Source organism: Neopsephotus bourkii, unplaced genomic scaffold (genome assembly GCF_033783945.1).
Source record: "Neopsephotus bourkii isolate Nb327-2 ecotype Australia unplaced genomic scaffold, CSIRO-AGI_Nbou_v1 NB_780, whole genome shotgun sequence".
In the NCBI taxonomy this organism is placed as follows: Eukaryota; Metazoa; Chordata; class Aves; order Psittaciformes; family Psittacidae; genus Neopsephotus; species Neopsephotus bourkii.
In genome coordinates this window covers 1,191,258-1,209,200 of record NW_026901276.1, presented here as the reverse complement: position 1 = coordinate 1,209,200, position 17,943 = coordinate 1,191,258, and the positions used below count along the sequence as shown (strand labels likewise).

Here is a 17,943-nt window from a genome sequence, read left to right as displayed (position 1 = left end):
TTTCTTTCCTTTCTTTCATCCTCTCCCCTTCATTGCTTAAAAAAAGAAGGTGACAAGCTTTTGCATATATACAAACCAAAGGCATATATACCTATCTTTTGAAATATATATATACATATAAATCCATTAAAAGACCAATTTTTTATCTTTAGTACTTAGCTAATAATATTTTTAGTGAAAAAACTCCCTGCATCTATTTCTGAAAACATTCAATTTTTTTGTCAAGTTTTCCTTTCTAATGCACAGGGGGAAAAGCCTTTGAGTCCACCATCAAACATGATGTAGTATCTCCATTCAGGCTGTAGAGAATATTCAAGATATCCTGAAGCCTAATTTGATTTAGAATATAACTTCAAATGTCTTTATGAAAAGAGTGCAGAAATGCAAACTTATATTTTACTATGTTTGTAAAAAGTAAAAAATATTTACCGCATATAAACAAGCTTGATGGTTTTTCCCTACAACAAAAAAATTTTTCCCTCAACATTGTTTTGTGTGTTAGAAAAAATAAGATCTCACTTCTTACAGAGGGAACCCCACTAAAACTGCTGGTGTGCACTGAATAACTGAGGTTTTATGGTACCAAATCCAAAATAGGACCATACCTATCATGTTTATTGTGCACCAGTTCCCAACATTGCATTGCACAAGTGGTGCATGTATCTGTAATGTCAAACTGATATTTTAATCAGACTAATTCTAATTAATTTAAACCATCAGAAAAAACTACTTCCTGCTTATTGTTTAATGTTGCTGGCAGGAAGTACAACTGACTTTTGAGACTACAAATCATTGAATTTATGTATAACAGCTCAAGACCTAAAAGGAGACAAGGTAAGGATTCCATCATATGCATACTTTTGACTCACTTTTTTCAGACTTCATTTCAGTCTTTTAATGTAAGTCTACACCACTTCATTTCAAGAAGCATTACCAAAAAAAAAAAAAAAAGGAGCATTTTTGCCCTTAGATGTTGGGTGTACTGAAAGGAACCAATGTTTGATATTATCAAAACATTAAAAAAAAAAACCCAAACCCACAAATAATAAAACCCAGCTGAGTCTACATGGCTTTGTTTTGAAAAGTTTGCTTTATTATGCATACTTTTATAAACCTGGGGGAGGATAAAAGCCCACTGAGATAACAGGTAGACAATTCAGCTTGCTGAAGATCCACTACATAAAGGATTATTTGTTAATTTAAGTTTAAAAATTGATTAGATTTCCCCATTAAAAAAAAAATAAAAACATTAAGCATCATACGAAGTAATTAATTAAAAGCTAAGCAAAACTATTCTCTTAAAACTTCATAAGGATTAATGCTCTGTGTTCACATTTCTTAACATTTATTTAATAACTTATCCTTGAAGTAAAAACCTCGATTTTCAGGCAAGATAAGTTGTTACTTTTCCCATTTACAGTCAGATAAATAATAACAAAGGCTAAATAATTAAGCAGACAAATATCTTATACAGATACAGACCTGATTAAAGATATTACTTCTATTTGCACTACAGGAGTTTTTACTTCTATATTCCTTGCAGTATAAATTATTCTGTGAGTAGTTCAAAGTCAAGTAAATTAGTCAAATTAGCTTTTCTGTATATATACCTAGCCAGTTGTTTTCATGTAAATGAGGTTACAGACTGCTCCTGTGATCCCTCTACCACCACAGCTGAAGATGACAGTTATATGGATGATGTTAAAAACTTTAACTGAAGCAGCTGTTTGCAAAATGAGCACTTGTTGACAGCAAAGGGGTAGGTTTTCACCTTCATTATTCTGAAATATAGAGAGAAGTGGCTAAACTTTTTCAGTGTATAATGAAGTCTAGAAAACTTTAAGCTCTACGTTTGGCTCAAACATGCAAACAATCCCACAGCTTTTTGACTTCATGCACAGACTGAAGCCAATGAGTGTAATTTGAGAATAAAAAATACTCTTGGTGGAATCAAATAATTCAAAAGCAGACTGAGACATTCTCAGTAATAATGTAGGACAAAGGAAACCAAGTGTAAAAATATGACCAATTTAGAATGTCCTTCAACTTTTTGTTTTAAACATACTCATAGCCAAATTAACTTTTGCTGTCCTATCCAGTTTTCCTCTGTGAAGGTTAACTTAGAGTTTTCTGTCTGTAAAGAGAAAATCCAGGTCCTTTGTTTCCATCAGGTGACGATTCTCAACCCCTGAGCCCTCCAGTGTAACTTGCATCCCCACAAGTTTAAAAAAGTCAAAGTGAATGCAAAGGAAAATCAAAGTATGATGCTGCCTGATGTGCACTCTTCTAGATGCAAATAGATTGAATTGCAGAGCAGGGTAAAAAGTGATAAAGGAAGACAAACCTGTTGAAAAAAAACTTTTTTTTTTTTTTCTCACTGAAACATTGGCCTAGAATTTACACAAAGGTTCAAGGTGCCATGCTTTTTGCACTCACAGGTAATGGTGCAGAAAAAGATTTTAGTCCAACAAAATCAACACTTCCCAGTTTCCACTGACAAATTTTAGACTTACAACACAGTTGTAAATTGTAGCATTTACAGCAAAAGGTAGAAAGAAAACTCCTTCCCAATCTTAAATGAAACAGCTCAGTAGATACTTAGGGGCTCAAACAAGTCCAAGCGGTATCAAATTCTACTTGGATAGCATCATACAGAAGGCACTGCAGTCTTTCTTGTCATAGAGAATAACAGATAAAAGAGAGAGCTGAATATCTGGGTCTGCTTCAACTCCTGGGCTTGCTACAAACTATCTGATCGACCACTGGCAAAATGATTAAACATTGTACAAAATGGGGATAATTCATCTTCTCTTCTAATGACTACGAGGTCCTAATTCATGCATTCCTTGGGCTTTAAAATATGTTATACTGAGGAAAAATTATGACATAGCAATTGATTTGTTCTGTATGTATATATGTGTGTAGAGAAAAAAGCATGAACAAGGGTATTAAACAGTTCTCTGAAATATATTCAATTCCTTTTTGGTTTTCAAATGTCTTTGGGTTTTTAGAAATAAACTGTTTTGTTTGGGGGGCTCTTGCCTGTTCATAACAATATAAATTGGACATGAATCTAACAGTAGGCATATACAACAATTGGCACTTAGGTTTTAAGATACAGCCATGCATTTTGGCATTTCATGTATTGTTTGCTACATGATCACCTGTGATAGCATCCACAAGAGTTAAGCCCAAAATGCTATTTCCAGGCATGAGAAACTTTGTAATTAAATATGGTCAAGATACTGTGCTCAACAATCTTATTCTTTTCTAGATGGTTGGACATCTTTAATGTTTAATGACTACTCATCTTGATAATCTTAATTTTGTATCCTAGTATTTTTAAAACAATAGCTGTTCCAACACCAGGCTGCATTTTCTGCCCTTCTGGATTCGGTGCTAAGCCAGAGAGAAGAGTGCCACCTAATGATCTGTAAGTAAGGACAAGTTACAGCTGATATCTTTTGGTTCCAAGTTTTTGATCCTCCACTGCCTGTAGGCTTACTAGAGATTCAGAGGTAGCTAGTTGATTTCACAGTTTGTATTTACAAACACAAATACAGAGCTTTTTGTATTTAAGAGCTGAATGGGGAACACTGATCAGCTTTCCATTTAGCTTTCTAACTACAAACAAGCTTGAAAGGATCTCAGCCTGCTTGAGGGCAGTAGCCAGGGAAAGGTATCAAGGGAAAGAAAATAAAAATCCTGAAGTATAGTTTGCTTTACTAAATTCATGGGAGTTAGGCAAGAAAATAATGTCAGATTAATATATTTCCACATGAATGAGGAAAATATTATAATGCAATGGTAGCTTCATAAAGAAAAATGCTTCTCCCATCACAAATCTGAGAGTTACTTGGTGGAATGAAAAGATAAATACTTTCATAGTACATTTGAAAAAATGCATGTAAACTGCAAAGTTGTATTCAACAGGAGTCATATTTTTATATATTGAGACATTGTAGGGGGTGTCAGTCATACTAATATATGTCTCAGGTGGTTGAATATTCAAAGCACTCCTTGTCTCCCATTGCACTAGAGGAACGTGTTAATGAGTCTGTAGAATATAATCCTGTCATATTTTAATGCTATGTTAATTTAAATGGGTTTTGAACAAATCCTGGGGCTAGGAAGATCCATAGCATGGAGCCAAATGAAGTCATGCATTTTGCCCTGATCCACTGGTCAGACAGACATAGTTCTCCTGAGTGAGAAATTTCTGAAGACACCTTGAAGAAACAAAAGCTACTATATAGCTACCTTACTCTCAGCCACCTTGTCCTCAGGGATGGGTGATAATGAAATTGCTCTACTGAGGATTATTTGGAGATGGATTGAGCATGACTTTTTGGCAGCCTCACTTCTTTCACAGAAAAGCTGAAGGACATTTTATACCTTTGTTGAGTTATACTGTGCTCGATGGACAGTGATAATGACTTGGCCAAATCTTTTTCTTGTAAAGAGAAATTGCCTACTCAGGGTTTAGATGACAGGGAATACTTGGTTCCACATTGGTGCCATCAAATTCTTTCATTGTCTTGGGTGTATAAACAAGGATAGTTATTTCATCCCCTATCCTCTCTCCTATACTGAAGCTCTCAAAGGAGTTGTAAGTAAATGCAGTGAACCATAAGAAGTCTGAAAAAAATTCAGCTCCATTTTAAATTTAGAGAGCTGAACATGGGACTGAAGACATTTCCAAAGACAGTAGTAGTTGCCTTAGTTTGGACTTTTCCACTTGCATCAACATAGAGTTCATGGAGTAGTTCTGAAACACTAAAGACCCTCTTGGTGCAACACACACTGCACAAGCCTTGTGGCTCCACCTGCAAATACAACAAGCACTTATCCTGTAATCCACTTTGGGTCCTTACCTAGTCCCATGTCTTTCCCTATATAGAAGGCTTTTGCACATCAGTGCCTTCACAGAACTTGTTGCACACCTTTCTGTGACAAACTTGTCATTTGCAAAGCTGCAAAAGGACAAACAGGGACAAGAGGCTGCAAGGATCCCTATGAATCCAGCCAGGCAGAGCCTGCAATTCTTATTGTGGATGAAGAACCAGCATTGCTGCAGTGTCTCCTGCTCCCTTCTCTCCAGGATGAGAGAGATGGTCAGGGACACCAGCCTGAACATCAATTGAAAAGCAGCCACTCTTCTGCCTTGAGATGGGCCAAGTGGCTAGCAGCCACTGTTCAGCTCTCCTCTCTTCTAAGAGAAGCACTTCCTGCACATCTACTCAGATGGACTGATGAATGACCATAGGTTGTATGCTGGACTCCCTGATGAGGACCTTCTGAAGACATCTCATGCTCACAGATTAAGCAGTTTTACACTTTATTCTCTGTCATTGGCTTAAGTGTGGCTTCCCATTTCCCTAGAGCTCATTTAGCCCAAAGCTAGATAGTAAACTCTCATGAGCCTGTTGAGGGTGCTGTTTCCAAAACTGAAGTCCAAAATTTTCCTTCAATATAGAAGAGACTGAAAACCTGTTCAGCACTTTGTAAGAGATTCAATTCTGTCAGAATCAGATTCAGTACCCACCATGGTGGTGTTGAAGTGCTGCACATCTTGCCTGTACTTGGGGATTCTAAATAGCACACAGTGATTACAAAAAAATACTAAGGCAGAACATGCACGATATTGCTATGTATCCTTAGGGATATGAATGGAAAATATCAGCACTCTCAGAACTCCCAGATTGTGCTGGAAATTTAGATAACAGAGATACTGGGAGGTTCAGCAACCTGAGAAGGCAATGGATGCAAATATATCTGCTCTAAATACGTGTAATGGGGAAGACCAAACTTCAAAATCATTATCACTTTGTCCCAGTTATCATGTCACTTCAGATTTGAATAATCTGGGACATAAACTTACGAACCATTTTCTGAAATAATGTCTTGTACTTATCTTCTCTGTCTCCAGTTTAGTTTTTTTTTTTTTGGCCAGATGATAAAATATGTCTTAAATACTTCAACAGGTATTGTCAGCAGATGACCTGAACCCTCAACAGCGTCTCACAGTCATATTTCACCTGTTATTTTCTATCAGCTTCTCACACAAAGAAATGAGGAATGTCTTTCTAATTGTGTTCTTTCCACTACTTTTCACCATTAATTGGCTGAAAAATCAAACTAGCTTAATATAAGGAGAGAGATGTGTGCGTGTTCTCAGAGTTCAAAAAGTAAGGAGGAAGGCATATAATTTTCAAATGTGAAGTAGGAATTTCCTTGATTTATTTTTCTATTTTTAGGCCTTTTCTCCTGATGAGAAGCATACAAAAATTAAAAAAAAACCACCTTTTTTTTTTTTACCTTGTTCTTTTTAATAGAAAAGCCTCTCTGTACCTTAGTTTTAACTTGCTAAACTTGCTATGTCTACAAACAAATCATAATTATCTAAGATTTAAAAAATCAATTAGTGACCAAATAGTTGTAACCACAAGAAAATGAGAAAAGGACATTGATTAAAATTCAAAGATATTTCAAGCTCTTTCAATGACTTCTTGACATAACAAATGAGTTACAACCTTGGCTTTGATGTCTTTTTGTTCAGTATCCATTAAATTGGAAGTTTATTGACACACTGTAGCTTAGTTAAGAATTTATTCATGCCATGTCACATTGTCCTTTAGGTGAGGAGGGAAATTTAGGGAAAGGTTTTTAATTAGGGTGTTGGTTTTATTTTTAACTTGGTTCTTATGGACAAAGGTGACATCCCTGGTAAAAAATGAGATCCTTTTCTCTTGTAATTATCTTTGAGAACATCTGCAAATATGGCTGCAGGAAAAAAATTACAGAAGAAGTGACAAAATTAATAATCCCAAGTAATAAAACAGCTTTGAAGGTTACTAATTTCTTCACAATGAAACAACAGCCATCGATGCCTTTAGATGCCAGTATTATATCATATAGAAGTATAATCATCTGTATCATACCTAGTTAATATGTGCAGATTGCTACAGTCTTTCACACTCCTAATATTGCAGTGATCATAGAATCATAGAATAGTTAGGGTTGGAAAGGACCTTAAAGATCATCAAGTTCCAACCCCCCTGCCATGGGCAGGGACACCTTGCACTAAACAATAACACCCAAGGCCTCATCCAACCTGGCCTTGTCTGAAGCTAGATAAACGTTCTGAGTGTGAACGCCAGTTCAGTCTGGAAAACAGGGAAACAAAAATGTGACTTGATAAATATTCCTTATTGTCAAAGCTTTCCAATATTTTTCCCTTGTGTCACTGAAGACTGCAACACCTTGCCATTTAGAAGTGAGAAACGAATTAAAATAGATTTTAAATTATTAAAACATACTAGCTAAAGTGGCATAACACTGAAGAAAAGTAACAGCTGTTGATTATTTGACTATCTCCTGAGAACTATGCACAAGTAAGAGATGCACAAGTCTTCCTCCATTTCTGGAGGTATCTGATATAGTTCAGATAAGTGTTTAGAATAACCGATAAAAGTTAAAGCAATATAAGTTGTAAATTTGAAGGAAATGAGGAATAATCCCATATAAACCCATAAGTGTGTCATATTTAGTACCTGCTTTTCTGAAGCAAACCATCCATACAATGTGCTTTAACAAATGTAACTTGACACAAGATGTCTTAAGTTGGTTTGTCTTAACTTCCTTGCACACTCTGTATAAACAAGCTGCTAATAGAATCTCAGTACAGAAGCTGAGGGCAGAATTAATGACATCCCTGGCCATAGATAATTAAAACAAAAGAAATCAGGGAAAGTGTATCAAACAGCTTGTTCCTGAAAAGAGAGGGACTTCAGTTTCTCCTGTAAGGCTTTGACCATCAAGGCAGATGTAATCAGAAGGTATAGTAAGAGATCTATTTGTGGGTTTAAAAAAAAATTTTGGGTTTATTTTTAGACCTGACAGCCATTAGTCACAATTCCTCATTTGCTCTTCATGTGTTCAGAGATTTCAGGATTATCCGTATCAAATTGTTATTTTTCAAAAGTTGTTGAATGTCTATATAGGTATGCTATTATAAAGCACCATAAAACCAAAAGGAAAAAGAAAAAATGTTGTCTTCTTCTATGTTCCTAGGCAAGTGAGTATCTTTTTAGCAACCCCTTGAAATCCTTGTATTGCATGCAAGGGCACAAACATAGGATACATAATTTTTTTTCTTTTTTAATCTCCATAAATTTTACTAATATTTTTTGCCACCACTATTGGAACTACTGGAAAATCACCTGTTGTTTTTTTTTGTTTGTTTGTTTGTTTGTTTGTTTTTGTATATGTAATGCCTTCTCTCTAAGTGTACAAGCTCATTTCTACTTACTATTTTACATCCTCTCCACATATTAACATCAGGAATGACCTCACACAGCTTTAGGCATCTGTCATGTACCTTGTATTTCCAAGCTTTTCATGCATTTTCCTGTCTAGTTGAGAGGGTGAAATAGGTCCTTTAAAGATGAGATTCACTTAAGATGTCTACACTGGAATGACCTGAATAATTTGAAAACAGTCCTATTTCTCCCCAGTGCCTATAAGGTCTCCAGATTATGAGCTCAGGATAAAGATGACAGCACCCTGAATGCCTAAAGTTATAGAAGATTAATTGTGCCCTAATTACCAGAGTTAGTATCACAAATTGCGGTGTCAGAAAAATTGTTTTAATTTGTTACAATACATTGCAAAGTTTTCTTGCTATTCATTCTCACAAATCTTCTAAAATCGATTTAAGTAACTATTCCATTTGTCATCTTCTAAGAGAGAAACTTCATAGTTTCATGGCTATAAATGATAGTCATGCCTCTATTTAAAATTGAAAACTAGCTTAGGAATGTTTCATGTTTTCTCTTAAGAAGCTGCTTTATAATTTTTTTTATATCTATATATTTATAGATATATATTTGGACTACATTGTAAGTCTTTGTGGAAACACCTGAAGCTATTTCCATCATTACTGATATAGCACTAAACAAGGTTTTGATTTGTGGAGGAGCTGGGTTTGGTTTGGCGTTTATTTTTTGTTTTTTGTTTCTTTGGGCCTTTTTTACCCCCAAATTTGCTTGGTGGTTTTACTGTACGTATTCTTGTTTTAAAAATTCATAAATATGCAGTCAGATGTAAGTCACAGATTAAAGAACAACCTGGCAGTAACATCTTAGTCATTTATTTCAGTAGTTTTACTTCCAATGTAATGCCAAACCACAGAAAATAAATATGTGAGAGATAAAGGATTTTGGCGAAGTATTGCAGGGAAAGGAAACAGGAGAAATTAAACAAATGACCTGAAAAAATCTCTCTTAACCTGTAATCCTTCAATTTATCATTAATGCTAAATCCTTCTCTATTGTATCTTGGTGTATCAGCAAGAAGAGATCCCTACTACATAAAATGAAAATGTGTGTGACACACTGTGAATGTGTGGACTAGAGGTAGTAAAAGTATAGCAAATATACAAAGTGTTCATTAACACGTGAATTCCAAACCCATAAGTCCTGAGAAAATACATTGCTGCTCTGCTTTCTCTACCAAACCTAGGTATAAGCTAGGTGCAGTTATAAAAAACATGTCTATTTTCCCCTTAGTGATTTATGCAATTGTTATTTGTTTTTTTGTGTGTTTTTTTTTTTTTTCATTTGGTTGTTTAGTTTTTGGGGGGTTTTTTTGTTTGTGGTTTTTTTTTTTTTTTTTTTTTTGTGAATAGGATATTGCAATCAAGTGTTGTCACCCTAGCAGGAATTTAAATTATCCTTATTATAACTTTATGTAGGAGACATAACAGCAGACAATTTTGCCTTTCAACACTAATATTTGAAGTTGTCCTTCACCTGCAGGTACTCCGTTCAAAACTGAAAATGTGAATAGCAATTAATCCCAAGAAAGTGGGGTTGGTTTATGGTTTTGTTTTGGTTGGGGGCTTTTTTCCACTATTCTTCTTGTCTTTGAAACATAGTTAATAACAAAGATTAGACTTTCCTAATTATCCTAATAGATTAGGGTTGCATAAAAATTAACAGCTTCTTTTGTAATTCATGTATTTTGGTCAACACAGGTGTGATCAGATTAAGGTATGACTTGGATACAAAGCTGCACTAATACTGTACTGTACCACATTTATCTTAAGCCAGAAAGGAGACAGAGGTGAGTTTAGGCACTTATAGTTTCTCCCAGATCAAATTTATGCTTAGTGGAATTCTTACTTTTGAACTTTATTCCCCAAGAGATGAGGGGCCCAAACTCAAAGCATTTCCACACATCCAGCAAACCTGGCTCTCTGAGGCTTTAACATGGCAAAGGATGAAGCACAGGTAGCAAACATTTTACAGTACCCAGGAGTCTGATGCTCCAGACAACTAGCTACCAGCCAATAATTTTTTTTGGGATGTCCTAGCAATTTTGCATCCCCTGCATTCATATTTATTTTTTTGAAACTGCACTTAGGCAAATTGAAAAACTTTTTTAAATGCTGAAATAAAAGTATACACACAGAGATATATATCAAGATAACAAATCTGCTTTGGTTAAAGCATCTCAGTAAATTAGACTTTACTGCATCCAAGACCTACTGAATTTTGGGGAAACCTGCCATAAATGCCTTTGAAAAATTCTAACTGAGATGTTTTGCCTGCTCCTTACTGTTAAACCTGCTACAGTTATCAAATGTATTGTACCTTTAAGAAAAGCTACACAGGTATTAACTAACTAAAACTCATGACTTCTATATACCAGGAAAAAAATGTGTCATTTAACTTTTAACTTCTTGGTCAGGCAAATTAGCCACAAATGTAAACATGCTTTTCATTGAACAGGTCAGGATTTGAAGTAGCACCTTGGTTTTCTTGATTGTCTTGATTGGTTCCAGTGAAATCACAGTTTCCTTGTAGCTGTACTACAGAGGCAGAAAAAACAAAAAAGCTTCAGATGTACTACAAAAGCCATTACAGAGCAGGACAATCAAGACAGTACTAACTCAGATAGCATATAAACTTTAAAAGATTACGTTTTTATCTCACTGTAAAATTTTCTGGCCTGTATATTGCATACTTCACAATCTAACGACCCATTAAAGTCCCATGTTACACACATACGGATATATGTCACTATGTTTAGACCTACACTGTGAAAACGTACTTACTGGGAGAATACAAACTGTTCTGAGCAACAGCCATGCTCATCTGAGGACCCTGATTCTTTGAAAAGAGCTGCCATCAAAGCCAATGGGTTGATGGCTTGAAGGTGACATTTTTCCCAGTGGAGTAGCATGTGTTGAAGCAAAACTTCAGCAGTTCTTGGTGAACCTAATTGCTATAAATTTTATGGTTTATAGAATCATAGAATCATAGAAGAGTTAGGGTTGGAAAGGACCTTAAGATCATCAAGTTCCAACCTCCCTGCCATGGGCAGGGACACCTCGCTCTAAACCGTATCACCCAAGGCCTCATCCAACCTGGCCTTGAACACTGCCAGGGATGGAGCATTCCTAACTTCCCTAGGCAACCTATTCCAGTGCCTCACCACCCTAACAGGAAAGAATTTCCTCCTTATAACCAATCTAAACTTCCCCTGTTTAAGTTATAACCCATTACCCCTTGTCCTATCACTACAGTCCATAAAGAAGAGGCCATCCCCAGCATCCCTATATGCCCCCTTCAGACACTGGAAGGCTGCTAGGAGGTCTCCATGCTTCCTGCTCTTCTCCAGGCTGAACAGCCCCAACTTTCTCAGCCTGGGGAATTACAGACCAGTCAGTCTCACCTCTATGCCTGGAAAAATCTTGGAGCAGATTCTCCTGGAAGGCATGCTAAGGCACATGAAAAACAACAAGGTGCTTGGTGACAGCCAGCATGGCTTCACTAAGGGGAAATCCTGCCTGACCAATTTGGTGGCCTTCTATGATGGGGCTACAGAACTGATGGACAGGGGTAGAGCAGTTGATGTCATCTACCTGGACTTGTGTAAAGTGCTCGACACTGTCCCACACGACATCCTTGTCTCTAAATTGGAGAAACATCAATTTGATGAATGGACCATTCGGTGGATAAAGAACTGGCTGGATGGATGCACACAAAGGGTTGTGGTCAATGGCTCAATGTCGAGCTGGAGACCAGTAACGACTGGTGTCCCTCAGGGATCGGTGTGGGGACCAGTCTTGTTTAATATCTTTGTCACTGACATGGACAGTGGGATTGAGTACGCCCTCAGCAAGTTTGCCGATGACACCAAGCTGTGTGGTTAGGTTGATACGCTGGAGGCAAGAATGCTATCCAGAGGGACCATGACACGCTTGTGAGGTGGGCTGATGCCAACCTTATGAAGTTTAAGCAGGCCAAGTGCAAGGTCCTACACCTGGGTCGGGGCAATCCCAGGCACAGCTACAGGTTGGGCAGAGAAGAGATTCAGAGCAGCTCTGCGGAGAAGGACTTGGGGGTGCTGGTCGATGAGAAAATGAACATGAGCCGGCTTCAGTGTGTGCTTGCAGCCCAGAAACCCAACCGTATCCTGGGCTGCATCAAAAGGAGTGTGACCAGCAGCTCAAAGGAGGTGATCCTGCCCCTTTATTCTGCTCTCGTGAGACCTCACTTGGAGTACTGTGTGCAGTTCTGGTGTCCTCAACATAAAAAGGACAAGGATCTGTTGGAACAAGTCCAGAGGAGGGCCACGAGAATGATCAGGGGACTGGAGCACCTCCCTTATGAAGATAGGCTGAGAAAGTTGGTGCTGTTCAACCTGGAGAAGGCTGCATGGAGACCTCCTAGCAGCCTTTCAGTATCTGAAGGGGGCCTATAGGGATGCTGGGGATGGACTCTTCATTAGGGACTGTAGTGATAGGACAAGAGGTAATGGCTTAAAACTTAAACAGGGGAAGTTTAGATTGGATATAAAGAGGAAATTCTTTCCTGTTAGGGTGGTGAGGCACTGGAATAGGTTGCCCAAGGAAGTTGTGAATGCTCCATCCCTGGCAGTGTTCAAGGCCAGGTTGGATGAGGCCTTGGGTGATACGGTTTAGAGCAAGGTGTCCCTGCCCATGGCAGTGGGGTTGGAACTTGATGATCTTAAGGTCCTTTCCAACCCTAACTATTCTATGATTCTATGATTCTGCCATCTTCCCACATTCTCTCGCCTTCTCTTCTCCAGGCTGAACAGTCTCAACTTTCTCAATCTGTCTTCATATAGGAGGTGCTCCAGTCCCCTGATCATCCTTGTGGCCCTCCTCTGGACTTGTTCCAACAGTTCCTTGTCCTTTTTATGTTGAGGACACCAGAACTGAACACAATACTCCAAGTGAGGTCTCACGAGAGCAGAATAAAGGGGCAGGATCACCTCCTTTGACCTCCTGGTCATGCTCCTTTTGATGCAGCCCAGGATACGATTGGCTTTCTGGGCTGCAAGCGCACACTGAAGCCGGCTCATGTTCATTTTCTCATCGACCAGCACCCCCAAGTCCTTCTCCGCAGAGCTGCTCTGAATCTCTTCTCTGCCCAGCTTGTAGCTGTGCCTGGGATTGCCCCGACCCAGGTGTAGGACCTTGCACTTGGCTTGGTTAAACTTCATGAGGTTGGCATCAGCCCACCTCACAAGCGTGTCATGGTCCCTCTGGATGGCATTCCTTCCCTCCAGCGTATCAACCAAACCGCACAGCTTGGTGTCATCGGCAAACTTGCTGAGGGCGTACTCAATCCCACTGTCCATGTCAGAGAGAAAGATGTTAAACAAGACTGGTCCCCACACCGATCCCTGAGGGACACCAGTCGTTACAGATCTCCAGCAGGATATTGAGCCATTGACCACAACACTTTGTGTGCATCCATCCAGCCAGTTCTTTAGCCACCAAGTGGTCCAGTCATCAAATTGATGTCTCGCCAATTTAGAGACAAGGATGTTGTGTGGGACAGTGTCGAATGCTTTACACAAGTCCAGGTAGATGACATCAACTACTCTATTGCTGTCCATCAGTTCTGTAGCCCCATCATAGAAGGCCACCAAATTGGTCAGGCAGGATTTCCCCTTAGTGAAGCCATGCTGGCTGTCACCAAGCACCTTGTTGTTTTTCATGTGCCTTTGCATGCCTTCCAGGAGAATCTGCTCCAAGATTTTTCCAGGCATAGAGGTGAGACTGACTGGTCTGTAATTCCCCAGGTCATCCGTTTTCCCGTTCTTGAAAATGGGGGTTATATTTCCCTTTTTCCAGTGGTTGGGAACTTCACCTGACTGCCATGATTTTTCAAATATGACGGGCAGTGGCTTAGCAACTTCATTCGCCAGCTCCTTCAGCACCCGCGGATGGATTTCATCAGGACCAATGGACTTGTGCACGCTCAGATTTTGAAGATGGTCTTGAACTAATTCCTCTCCTACGGTGGGCCCAAGGTCTTCATTCTCATAGTCCCTGCGTCTGCCTTCCAAGACTTGGGTGGTGCAGTCAGAGCCTTTGCTAGAGAGAAGACCGAGGCAAAGAAGTCATTCAGAACCTCAGCCTTCTCCAAATCCTGTGTAGCCATTTCACCCGAGAGCTTCCTGAGGGGGCCTACGTTCTCCCTAGTCTGTTTTTTATTTGCTATGTACCTGTAGAATCCTTTCCTGTTATCCTTAATATCCTATCCAAGTTTAATTGTAACTGGGCCTTCGCTTTCCTAACCTGGTCACCCTTTTTTTAAGTTTGGTAACCTTTTATTTTCAAATATGGCATGTCTGTTTGGGATTTTTTTTTTTTTTTTTGTTCTTTTGTTTTCAAAACAGGATTTCCTCTAAGTACTGACATCCATCAGAGAAATATGTTACGTTATGAATATACTTAAATTATATACATGTAAAATACCTTATGTATTTAAGTATACTGTGTTTCCCTGGAGTGTGGATGTGAATTGTCAGTACCCCATAGATCTCCTTTTCTTGTAATCAGCCTGAATTACTCAGAGAAGAATTCTCAAACCTTGATAAAGTCCAGTTGCATGGACTGAAGGGTCTCAGAAAATGGGGGAGAATGGGATGCAGCTGTTGAGGCCTTCCCCTAGCAAGTATCTGTCACAGGGCCTGCGACACCACCAGCACTGATGGTGAATCCTATTCGTTCTAGTTCTGCAACATAAAAAGAGCGCAAAAGTGTGTCAACAGGACAGATTTTACACACTGGAAATAAGAGGGTGAGAGAGCGACAGAGAGAGATCTTTCATCTTGTCAATGCCTCTTCATCAATATTCAGATCACACTGCCTTCATTTCAGACTCTGCCACTCTCCTCTGCCTTTATTTTTTCTTGTTCTGATTCATCTCCACTGCCGAAATCAAAACTTTCTCCTTTGCATTTATATTTGTCTCTTTTCTTTCAGGAAATGCTACACCACCACTGTTGCTCTCATAAGGAGTAGCTTTGTGCCCTCATAAGAATAAAGAACGCTGACCTTTCAAACAAACTAGCATTTTTAAGATAAAGCAAGTCAAAACTACACATTGAAATGGAAGTTACGTTTCTTCCAGGTCCACAGAACACAGGTATAAAGGAGTGTTCTTGTAAATCTTGGTAATTGCTGGTCTTCCATTTTTCACTGCCTGCAGCTTGCTTTCTGTTCTGTCATAGATGTCCTGTAACAATCATGCTAAAATTGTAGCATTTCTTTATGCTGCTGCTTATTTCAAGAGAATATTTAACATAAGATATAAAGAAAATGTTGGAAGTGGGAAATCTGCATTTCAGACTGTAGATAACAAAAGTCTGACAAAATCATTTATAGATTCACATCAGGAAAAGCTGGCACCCTTATAAAGCTGTGTGAAGCTTCAAATTTGTTGACCCTGTAAAGTTGTCCTGTAGCCACATAGCATTTCAGTAGTGCACAATACTCTCCCACTAAGGCTGTCATGTTTCTCTATAAAGATGAAGAAAGATTCAAACAGTGATAGAAACCCCACAGCTGTGTTAAAAACTAGTTTTCTTTAACCCTTTACTGTTGATAATACAGAGGCCCTGCCATGCTGCCATCACCCACAAATGCATTTTTTTAGTCACTCCAAACCTGAGGGCATGTTAGGAAGGTTTCTGTCCTATGAACATTTTCAACCTTCCTGAAATACTAGCAGCTCTGCTAGTAAGGTTACAGGTTGTACAACAGGAATAAGCTAATAATAAAAGAACCCAAACAACCAACCAAACAAAAGAAAAAAACAAACAAACCCAACCCGAACCCCCATGTAAGCTCCATGTAGAAGTGTAACCTGTACCATTTTGAACTGACCTGTATACTTAATACAACTCAGTATCTTTATTAATAGTGCCTGACAGAACTGAAATTCAGCCTGGACTTCCTGCTTTTTCAGGATCTCTTGCCTTTCTTCCTACTGCATTCATAATATCTGCTTACTTACACCCGTAAGAAAGAGCATTGAATCAATGCAAGAATTCTTACCTGTTAGCAGTTTTTAGTCCCTTTTTAGATAGAAGTACACAGCAGTGGAAACTGAAATACTTGTACACTAAACCCAGGAAAGTGATGTTCCATTTGTTTCCAGATTCTTGGTTGCATTAACTCTGCCTAAGGTGCATTAAATCTTTCAATAACGCAAAACTTTCACAGTCCATATAGTGTAAATGCAAAATACATATCCATGGAGAGTCATCACAAAGACCCAGCTAGCCCACTGTCTTGTCTCTAAAAATGACTAGAAGAAGTCTAGGAAAACATGAAAGGAGGTTGTAGCAAGGTGGGTGTTAATCTCTTCTCCCAAGTAACAAGCGATAGGACAAGAGGAAATGGCCTCAAGTTGAGCCAGGGAGGCTTACACTGGCTATGAGGAAAAATTTCTTTACTGGAATGGTTGTCAAGCTTTGGAACAGGCTGCCCAAGAAAGTGGTTAAGTCACCTTGCCTGGAGATATTTAAAAGATGTGTAGCTGTGGCACTGAGGGACATGGTTTAGTGGTGGAGTTGGCAGTGTTAGGTTACTGGCTGGATTTGATGATCTTAAAGGTCTTTTCCAACCTAAATGATTCTATAATTCTATAATCTTTCTAATCTCCTTTACAGTCATTGTCACAATCTTAGATAGGTGGTCCAGACTATAGCTGTAGTATGGTCTTCCCATCCAGATATTTCAATCAAGGTCTGTCATACATCTAATGAAGATTTGATTTTCTCCTCCTTTTTTCCATTGTGTGCATTGTTCTTGTCTTGCCCTCAAGTGAATTATTCCCACATGCACAAGCTATACCTGTATCTAGAAGTCTGAATATCCCCTGGCAACCCAATAGCAAAATTGAGCGGAAAAACATTCTCACTGCAGATAAATCCCAGTATCTTATATTAATAACTGGGATAAACCTTTGCAGCTGCTAAATTGGGTGCACTTGTAAGCTCAAAGTCAAGTACCACTGTGTGCACACATATGTGCGTGTGTAGGAGACAGAAAATCAGCAACACTGAATAATAACTGTTTTTAAGGTTAATTAATTTTGACAGGTATAGCTTTATTGTAATTGATTCATGAGCTCTGTGAGGTAGGTAGTTCACACAGCTTTGATTTTAGCAACCTCTTATTCTGCTTCATGACTTTCCAAAAGGATATTTTTATGAAGAAATATTAAACCAGTTAAATTTTAGTCTGTTTTGTCAAAGTGTTTACATCTACACAGACAGTTTCTGGATTTGATTTTTTCAGTCACAATGATATATGAAAGTTTAGTACTTAATGTACTTCAGGATGGAAGTAACTCTACTTCTTTGGGAATTTGCTGCGAACACCATATTACCCTGCTTGTAGCATCCATACTGTTACACTGACCTACACGACTTCATGTTTTGATTGGTTTACTTGCACCAAAGCTGAAGCAGTCATTTTTGTAGTGAGTGGGTGAGTGCTTCAACAGGAGACCCTGCAGTCAAAGGAAGAAAATTTGTGCTATTCACCCATTAGCTACATGATGACCACCTGAACCTCATTCATGTAGAGTACCAATAGTGCATCCCAGA

At 38.5% G+C, this 17,943-nt stretch overlaps 1 long non-coding RNA gene across 1 annotated transcript in view; it reads right to left on the bottom strand.

Annotated features, from left to right (window-relative positions):
- LOC133213121 (uncharacterized) overlaps positions 1–17,943 on the bottom strand; it is a 59,350-nt gene that overhangs the window by 35,119 nt on the left and 6,288 nt on the right. The window contains exon 2 of the long non-coding RNA XR_009725697.1: positions 14,915–15,060. This is a non-coding gene — a long non-coding RNA (uncharacterized LOC133213121). The remainder of the gene's footprint in view (positions 1–14,914; positions 15,061–17,943) is intronic.